Consider the following 10,270-nt stretch of genomic DNA (forward strand, 5'->3'; position numbering starts at 1 on the left):
GAATAAGTCATTCAAAATTAGGTAGTTCATGGAATTCTCTCCAGCAGTTATGAAACAGGAGAGGAGGGGGCAGGGTACAACCTTTGAAAGAATGACATAGCCCAGGGGCACAACATAAATTAATTAGAACCAAATGGGTCCAAGATGGCAGATGAGTCAACTTAACTAGATCTTGATCCTCAGTATGTGCTCATTGTAACGCAGCAGCAAGCTAAACGACACACCCAGAGGCACCATGACAGTTCCAAGGTCGACCATCAAAGACCAAAAAGTGGGCAGTGGCTCGACACCTGGAAATCCCTGCCCCTTCCCCAAAGTAACTGGAATAATTCTTCCACTCATTGGCCTATGAAATTACCCAGCCCATAATAACTAACCACACCACATTTCAGGGCTACTGCGCTCACCCTCTACGATGGCTCACACACTGTCTGTGGAGAGTGTTTCTCTCTGAATAAAATCCACTTCTTACCTATCACTTTGTCTCTCACTGAGTTCTTTCTGCAGTGAGATACAAAGAACCTGAGCCTCAGTAAGTCCAGACACCAAGTGAGTGACTCTAATGAAAAGATCACAGGTTCAAGTCCCAAGCAGTGTTTCGGCTAGATTTGAGTCCTGGCCTCCTCAGTTCGAGCGTTAGGCTAGGTTTTGGCTGGGTTCAAGTACTGGCACGTGGGATGAAGTCCCAATCTGAGGTAAATGGTTTCAGTTAGGACTTTGTGCTCCTACTGCAGGGGCATACGTTCCCTCCCTGGCAGGGGAACTAAGATCCCACATGCCATGTGGCATGACCAAAGAAAAAAGAGAAAATTAGGTAGTGTAGAATCTGAGAGGCATAAAAGGCATGCTATGAACAATCCCTCCCTCCTTTTCTCCTAGACTCTCTCCTGGAGAAACCAATGTTACCCACTTATCAAGTGCTCTCTTAGAGATCTTTTATGCATATGCAAGCCAACACACATAAACATTCTACCCCTTCCTACACAAATGGTAGCACTTACATACTGTTCTGAGCTTTGGTCTGGATTTCTCTGTTTTTAACCTTACCTAGATGGATTTCATTTACTTTTGTGTCCACATGTACCCCCAAGCCTATAATCTTTCATTTTACTCTCTTTTATTTTATATTTTTTGAATTTTATTTATTTGGCTGTGCCAGGTCTTAGTTGTGACATGCAGTATCTTTGATCTTTAGTTGTGGCATGTGGGATCTAGTTGCCTGACCAGGGATAGAACCCAGGCCCCATGCTTTGGGAGCAGGGAGTCTTAGCGACTGGACCACCAGCAAAGTCCCTCTCTCTTTTAGTCTTCCATTTATTAGTCAAGTTTCAAGCTCCTTGAGGGCAGGTATCAAATCTTTGACTTTTGTGTTTTCCAGTACCTAGAACATAGTAGGTGCCCAACGAATGGGTGTGGAATAACTGCTTGGTTCTACTTTATAGGCTTACTATGGGCCAGGCATTGTGTGTTGAGTACACACTATGTCATGTACAAATGAATAAACAAGATAATGAATGGACAGCCCTGGGCATCTAGCATAAGGAAGAGGTCGGGCTAGGCACAGACCTGCCTTCCCTGGAGGTCTGAAGCTCTGCTGGTCCCTCTGCTGGCCACTCCAGGCAAGGACATTCTGTAAGCGATATATTCCAGACAATGCTGTCCTTAGGGGCCCTTCACAAGAATAAAACCAGGGGGAAGGGCTCCTTAGACTGTTTGAGAGGCGGAGAGAAAAGTTCTCCCCTCAGATATTGGGACTGGAAACGGAAGGAAATGTGGGGCAGGGGGTGGAGTTGTCTCAGCGAAGCTGAGCTAGTAGGGGAAGGAAGAGGGGATGGCGGTGGGTTCAGAACCATTAGTGTGTGGTTGTGATAGCAACTTAGTAGATTGTAATCAGTTAAAAAAATAAATAAATAAAAACCACAGAAAATATGAGTGTACTTTTACATGGAATAAAGGTAAATATTGTTTCTCAAACTTCTATTTCAGCTTCGTGTATGTGTGAACTAGTTGGCAATATAGAACACCTTACTGAGGATCTTGGTACAAACAAAAAAATGGTGAAAGTCACCAGAGAAATGATGAGATAGATCCTGGTGAGTAAGTCCTGAGTGGGCTCAAGGATTCACAGCAGAATCAAACCTCAGAGTGGAAGGCAGGGTACCTCTATCTCAGGGCAGGATCATCCTACACCCCTGAGACAAAGACCTTGAGCTCCCTGACTCCAGGCTTCCAGTCACCAAAAGCTCAAAATTTCTCAAGCCTGTTCCATTGATGGACAGCTCAGATTGTTAAAAAGTTCTTCCCATTTGTCCCTTTAACTTCCACCCGTGAGTGCTCATTCTCTGCCTCTGTTACAACCAAGACTAGGAATAACTAGGCAAATAAACTGACAACTGACAAGTGTCCTGTAAATTTTATTTTCCTTCCCATAATGAGCATTTATTCTTTTCTCAAGAGTCTGAGTTTTTATTATTCTGGTTATCTGTCTAGCAGTTATCGTTACTAAACCTATCGTGGATGGGACACAGAGAAAAGAGCTTTTTGCTTACGATTTTACTAACTCTCACAGCACTGCTAGGTAAAAGGCACTGTTATTATCCTTTTACAGATGAGGCACAGAATATTGTTTCCAGCTTTATTGAGATATAATTGAAATATAACAATGTATAAGTTTTAGGTATACAACAGTAATGATTTTATACATTATATACTGCCAGATGATTATCACAATAATTTAGTTAACACATTTATCACCACACAGAGTTACCATTTCAGAGCATTTAAACTTCTTACCCAAATGCAGTCACACAGTTAGCAGCAGGATGAAATTTATCAGTGCTTTTGTGTGATCCCTAGAATCGAACCCGATCCTCTGAATATGGTTCAGATGGCTCAGAACTGAGAGAGGAGCTTTATCCTGACTCCCACTCTGCGGACAAACTTTGTTGTGTTTTCTTTTTTTGTGTGGACAAACTTTGATCTCAGATTCCTCATCTATGACCAGGGCAGAAACATGTCTCTAGGCAGGTACTTTTTGACTGTTTTGTTTATTGTCTTGTGTTTTTTTTTTTTTTTTTAAGTTCTACCACTTTATTGCTACCAACCCATCTCCCTCCACCCTTGTGCACACATGCTCAGTCATATAATCCCATGGACTTCAGCCCACCAGACTCCTCTGTCCATGGACTTTTCCAGGCAAGAATACTGGAGTATTGTCTTGTTTTTTAATTTATTTTATTGAAGTATAGTTGATTTACAATGTTAATTTCTGCTGTATAGCAAAGTGATTTAGTTACACACATATATACTAATACATTCTTTTTCATATTCTTTTCCACTATGGTTTATCACAGGACACATTTTAAAAAATAATTTTATTTATCTTTGGCTGTGCTTTGGTCTTTATCTTTGGTCTTCATTGCTGCATAGGCTTTTCTCTAGTTGCTGCAAGTGGGAGCTACTCTCTAGGTGCACTGTGTGGGCTTCTCATTGTGGTGGCCTCTCTTGAGGTGGTGTGTGGTCTCGATAGTTGTTGTTCTGGGGCTCTAGAGTTAAAGGCTCAATAGCTGTGCCACAAGGCCTTAGCTGCTCCACAGCATGTGGGATCCTCCCAGACCAGGGATCAAACCCATATCTCCTGCATTGGCAGGAGGATTCTTTACCACTGAGCCACCGGGGAAGCCCCGATCACAGGATATTGACTATAGGTCCCTGTGCTATCCAGTAGGACTTTGTTGTTTATCACTTTTTGACTTCTTATTTTTATTTTATTTTATTTTTTTAGTTCTACCAGTTTATTGCTGCCAACCCATCTCCCTCCACCCTCGTGCACACATGCTCCGTCATGTAATCCCATGGACTGCAGCCCGCCAGGCTCCTCTGTCCATGGACTTTTCCAGGCAAGAATACTGGAGTGGGTTGCCATTTCCTTCTCCAACTTTTTGACTTTTTAAGCTGAGAAATATAACACAGGTTCAGAATAGTGCATACAACATAATGTGCATTTTAACAAAAATTTGTAAGTGAACAAATTATGTAATTTCCACCCAAGGACAAAAAATACAATAGTATCAGTACCCCTGGAAGACCACAGCCCTCTCTCTTCCCCAAAATATTCCATACCCTCACTTACATGTGAATTACTTCTTTGCTTTGCTGGATAATTTTACTATTTAAGTTTGCAGCTCTAGACAATAAAAAAGTTTTCCTGTTTAGAAATTTTAAACAAATGGAACAATTCATTATTTACCCTTTCCTACCTATCTTCTTTTGTGGCATGGAGTTGTCCATTTGTTTTGTTGCTGTGTGATGTGTGGCCTTACTGCAAATTATTCATCCATTCTACTGTAGGTGGACATTTGAGTTCCAATTTTTGGCTATTATGTTGACAAAAACACTCTTACATATGTCTCTAAGTGCAAAAAAGCAAACATTTCTGTGGCTATATGTTGTTGTTGTTCAGTCACTAAGTGGTGTATGACTCTTTGTTACCCCATGAACTGCAGCATGCTATATACTTCTATGTCCTTCACCATCTCCTGGAGTTTGCTCAAACTCATGTCCATTGAGTCGGTGATGCCATCCTACCATCTCATCCTCTGTTGTCCCCTTCTCCTCCTGCCCTCAATCTTTCCTAGCATCAGAGACTTTTCCAATGACTTGGTTCTTCGTATCAAGTATTGGAGTTTCAGCTTCAGCATCAGTCCTTCCAATGAACATTCAAGGTTGATTTCCTTTAGGATTGATTGGTTTGATCTTGCTGTCCAAGGGACTCTCAAGAGTCTTCTCCAGCATCACTATTTGAAAGCATCAATTCTTCCATGTTCAGCCTTCTTTATGGTCCAACTCTCACATCCATAGATGACTACAGGAAAAACCATAGTTTTGACTATACAGACCTTTGTAGGCAAAGTGATGTCTTCATTTTAATATGCTGTCTTGGAATAAATACACTGTCTAGGGCTTCCCTGGTGGCACAGATGGTAAAGAATCCACCTGCAATTTGGGAGACCTGGGTTTGAGGCCTGGGTTGGGAAGATCCCCTGGAGAAGGGAACAGCTTCCCACTCTAGTATTCTTGCCTGGAGAATTCTATGAACAGAAGACCCTGCAAGCCTAGGGTCATGGGGTCACAAAGAGTTGGACACGACTGAGAGACCTTCATTTCTTTCAGGAGTAGAATTGGGCTTCCCAGGTGGCACTAGTGATAAAGAACTCACCTGCCAATGCAGGAGACGTAAGAGACTCAGGTTTGATCCCTGGGTTGGGAAGATCCCCTGGTGTAACACACGCCAGCATCCTTACCTGAAGAATCCCACAGACTGAGGAGCCCCCTGAGGTGGCTACAGTCCATAGGGTCACAAAGAATCAGACACAACTGAAGCGACTTAACACACACACACAAGAGCAAAACTGCCAGATTATATGGTATGATATGTTCAACTTCTCACCAACTTACTCCTCTTGAGAATTCACAGTATTCCATAATCTCGGTAACATACAGCATGTGCTGTATGCTTAGTCGCTCAGTCATGTACAACTTCCGGCAAGAATACTGGAGTGGGTTGCCACGCCCTCCTCCGGGCATTTTCCCAACCCAGTGATCGAACTCTAGTCTCCCACATTGCAGGCAGCAGATTCTTTGCCATCTTAGCCACCAGGGAAACCCAGCATTCAGCATAGTCAATCTGGTAAGTGTATAATAGTATCTCACTGGGCTTTTAATTTGCATTTTCTTGATGATTGATGCATTCCATCTTCTCATATGTATCGATTATTTTGGATTTCCTTTTTTTTTTTTTTTTATGAAGTGCCAGTTCAAGTCTTTTGTAATTTTCCATTAGGTTTCTTTTTTCTTATTGAATTTTAGGAGTTTTTAATATACTCTAGATACAAATTGTCAGTTATGCATTACAAATATATTTTCCTTTTCTATGGCTTAATTTTTCACTTCCTTATTGGGGTCTTTTGATAAGAACATAGAATATCATATTAATATGGTGATATATATCAAGATTTTAGAATCTTTTGTGTCTTAAGACTTTCTCTACCCTGAGGTCATGAAGATATTCCCCTGCGTTGTATTCCAAAACTTTATTGCTTTTTTTGCACATTAAAGACTATAATTCATCTAGAATGTATTGCTGTGTTATTGTACACTGGGAGGAATTTTATTTCATATTTTTCCATATGGACACTCAATGATCCCAGAATAATTTATTGAAAAAAGGCCCTTTTCCCACCGTTCTGTTGTACTATATTTACCACAGATCACTGTCCAAGTACCTGCGCATCTGTATCTGCGCTCTCTATTCTGTCCTACTCCTATGTCTTTCTCTGCCCTAGTACCACACTGTCTTAATTCCTACAGCTTAAGAGTTGATAATAAACTTTAATATTTGATAGTGCAGATCCTCCCACCTCTCATGCCTAGGTATTTTTGAAGCTGGGATCGCCCATACACACAAATCCATTCAAATGTTTAAGCAGTGTGTGGGGTGGGTTGGGGAGGAAGGGTGCTCAGGATGAGAGAAAGGAAGAGCAGAGCGAGTATTCTGTTTCCATGGCATTCTCCCAAGGCGCGGGACCACATAATCACAGTGCCAGTCACCCTGTAGGGAGATCACAAATGCGTCAGCGGGCTCCCTCGTCACTTATTCCCGAGAGACAGACAGCTCTTAAAACCCAGATACCAACCCAGAAGACAACACTCCATTCGCTTCTCTTCGCGGCTATCCCAGAGGTACAACCTTTCCTGCAAATCACGTGCGCGTGCTCAGCACCCAAATACCGACCCTGGACAAATTCGCCAAAAGAGATTCGCTCAACCTTGTGGGTGAATCCCACGGAGATTCCTATCGTCTGCTCGGGAGAAACAGCCCATCGATACGACGAGAAACCGCTGGCAGATAGCCTGACCGGCCGAAACGAACTGAAGAACGGATTCCTTGACTAAGGGATTTTTTTTTTTTTTTTTTTCCCGACCGAAAGACAAACAACCTCGAAGTCGGCCGTCCGTGTGGCGGACAATCCAGACAGACACATTTCAGTATCAGACCGACTTCCGGGCGGAGCGATCCCCAAACACACGCTGGTTACTCCCTCACCCTCGGCTAGCGCCGGTCATTTAGTTCCCAGCTATCAGAGCAGAATGTTTGGCACGTTAGCCAATGGGAAGAAGGATTCCAGGCAGCTTGCGCGGGCAGGGGGCGTCTCCTAGACCCGAAGCCTGCTGCCGCTCCCCGCCGGAAGCAGGATGCTGGAGACCCTCGGGCGCCTTTGGCAGTCCTTACGGGGTAAAGTCCCGCTCCGAGCCCCACAGACACGCTTACTTTTCCGCCCGGGCTGTTGCGCATGCGTGCGGCAACCTTCAAGCCGACCCTGAAAAGAACGCATCCTGAGCAAGACCGAGGGAGCCTAAACCGCGGTCCGATAGGTCACTGGGGAGAAGGCACAGCACGAGATACCCACTACCGCTGGAGGCCTCCAAAATAGGAATTGGAGAACCAAAAGGTTTGGTGAGGTCCCACCGAGATTTGAACTCGGATCGCTGGATTCAAAGTCCAGAGTGCTAACCATTACACCATGGGACCTGCTGGCTGCTTTAGGCGGCCGGGAGTCTTCTCAAGCCACATAGCGGGCGCGTGAGGCTGCCTTTGGAAAGCAGTAGTAGATGCCCAGTGTCCGCCGGCGCTGAACTGTGGGCTCTGGGCCCCGAGCCGCAGGAGCGGGCCAAAGCGGAGAGGCGAGGGCTTCTGCATCCCCGGCGTCCCATACATTTCCGGTCCCGGGGTGTCATTGCTTGTCGCCTCTCTCTCTCTCTGCTGTCCCCCAGGGGTCCTCACTGAGTTTGGGGAAGCACGGAATGCGGCAGGCTGCCGGGATCGGTCTTAGCAATGCTGGACCTGAGACGGCCGGCTCTGACCTCCAGCTCTCGAGCAGGAGGCTTGGCGCTCCCATCCTGGGCTTCGTGTTGTTTATTTATTTACGCAGAAGGTGCTCTGGGTAGGTTATCTTGGCGGAGCCGGGAGGGAAGCCGACTGGCACGTGGGGCGAATGCGGTTCAAGGCCCTGGTGCCCCGAGCGCGAATCGCTGCCAGGAAGTGCGCCGCACCTGATTCCTTGGCGTTCCACGTGGCTAGAGCGCCAAGAAATTAGTACAGAACGTCTCATTTCCACTTCCCTCTCTTGGTGGATGGTTCCTTCTAACAAAATTAGAAGCAGATCAGTGAAAGATAGTCGATTTTGGACTTTCTTATAAGTTTTAGTTAAGGTGTAAATGGATACTGTCTCCTAAGTTCGATCTGGTGACAGATAATTTTATAGGCCGTTTGCTCAGCAGTTTCACTTTTGGAACTTTATGCTTAGGGACTACTAGGATGAGTGCCAGTTGGTCAAGAATGTTCTCAGATGTGTGGTTTATAATAGTAAAGAATAAAAATAAATGTCCATCGTGTGAAAATTGATTAAATAAATGTTGACAGTATCTATACAATACATACTGTTCAAGAATTTAGGGGGAAATTATTATATTGGCATGAAAAGATACACTGTTCTAAACAAACCAAAACAAAAATCTACTTACCAATTCGTGTGTGTAATAAAATCTCACTTATACACAAACAGAAAAGCTGAATGCATACAGATACAATGAATATTTGCCCTGGGTCATATGATTTCTTGAGGGATTCAGCACTGTATGGGACTGGCTGACAGCAGAACTGTGCGATATACTCTCCAGGCTCCTGGCTGCCAGAGTGAAAGTGTGTGTCCTTACCCTGGGCAACTGGACTTAGAATCCAGAAGCAGGAACATTTTAGAACTTAGCTGGCTGCTGGTGGTGGCTGTGACGCCAGGTCTCAGAGGCAGTGATGGCGGCCATGCCGTATCCCCTGGCAGCAGACACAGCATCCTTCGTAGATTGTCCAGGATCCTGACCTTGGCAGGTTCCTGGTTGCCTAGTTTCCCTTCATTCTTGCCCATCTTTCTGAATTTGCTTTCCCTCTGCTGTTATGAACTATGTAAGGTCCTCCTAATAAGCCCCTTTTCTGTGGAAGGTACCTAGAGTCCTTTTCTGTTACATATAGTCAAGAACCTGCTTAGTCCAAATTCAAAAAGGTCTGTTGATGACAGTTATCTCCTGGGAGTAAATTTACGAGAACTTTTCTCCCCCGCACCCCACCCCCCCCCCCGTATATAACTCTTATATATTGTTAGAAGAAACATTAACGATTTTCCTTTTTGAAGAAATAACCAAATTCCCCTTGAGTTTCTATGGTGAGATAAGGGTATCCCTCTCTCGAGGCTGGAGTGACATAATATCTACTTGACTTAACATCAAATGACTTGGGCAGCTCTGGACCTCAGCCTTCCCGTCTAGTTTCTTCTTGCAAGGGTTCAGTACAGGCTAAAGTGTATTGCAATTAATTTTTCAAAAGCTACTGCAGAAACTCCTAAAGGGTGATTATATCCTTTGAAAGTATATGCATAGTTCCTCTCTCCAGTATGAAAAAAGAAGGATTCACTGCCCTCCTATTCCCGCTTCTCCCTACTCTAGTCCCTAGTTCTTCTTTTGTAATTCCCTCCACCTTCTTTCTCAGCTTGAAAAAAACCTTACCAGCCCTACTTTCTCATTCCCCGAGGGATGTAAAAGAATCATCTCTCTTACAACTTTTGTCATGACTCATTGGAATTATAAGAAACTGTGTTCTGTGGCTCAGTCTCTCCCATCCTCCCTCCCTCTCCTCCTTGGTCGGGCTATGAATTCCTTGGGACTTGCTTATCTTTGAGCGTGGCTAGTGTCTTAACAGACATGTTCCCTGAACCCCATTAGAGGGCACAGGGGAACTTAGGAAGAAGAAACTACAATCTAGTTCTGTGTTCAGAGACCCTTTAGTGTCACACATACATACACACGATATATTTTTTTTAATATATTTATTTTTAAATACATATATATTTAAAATACACACACACACATATACATATACATATATATATATATATATATATATATATATATATATATATATATATAAAGGATAACAGAGACAACATGTAATCTCCCTGGCCCAGTATAACTAGTTTCTTTTAACCCGCTGTGTGTGGCATCCTAAATATGGCATCTCATGGCATCTTTGAGGATAGACTTTCAAGCCTCCACAAGGTGGCTCCTGAGCTAGGGGAGTTCAGGGCTCTGCTGGAGGTGGGGTTAGCGTAGCTTCAGCTGTGGCACCTGTGACTGAGGGGTGAACTGGGGCAGATTGTACCCC

General features: G+C 44.0%; 1 non-coding gene across 1 annotated transcript; it reads right to left on the minus strand.

The window, feature by feature from the left end:
• Positions 1-7,519: 7,519 nt before the first annotated feature.
• TRNAQ-UUG lies at positions 7,520-7,591 on the minus strand. Its single transcript has one exon. It is a non-coding gene; the product is annotated as a tRNA-Gln (tRNA).
• Positions 7,592-10,270: the final 2,679 nt, after the last annotated feature.

Source organism: Cervus elaphus, chromosome 5 (genome assembly GCF_910594005.1).
Source record: "Cervus elaphus chromosome 5, mCerEla1.1, whole genome shotgun sequence".
NCBI classification, from domain to species: domain Eukaryota; kingdom Metazoa; phylum Chordata; class Mammalia; order Artiodactyla; family Cervidae; genus Cervus; species Cervus elaphus.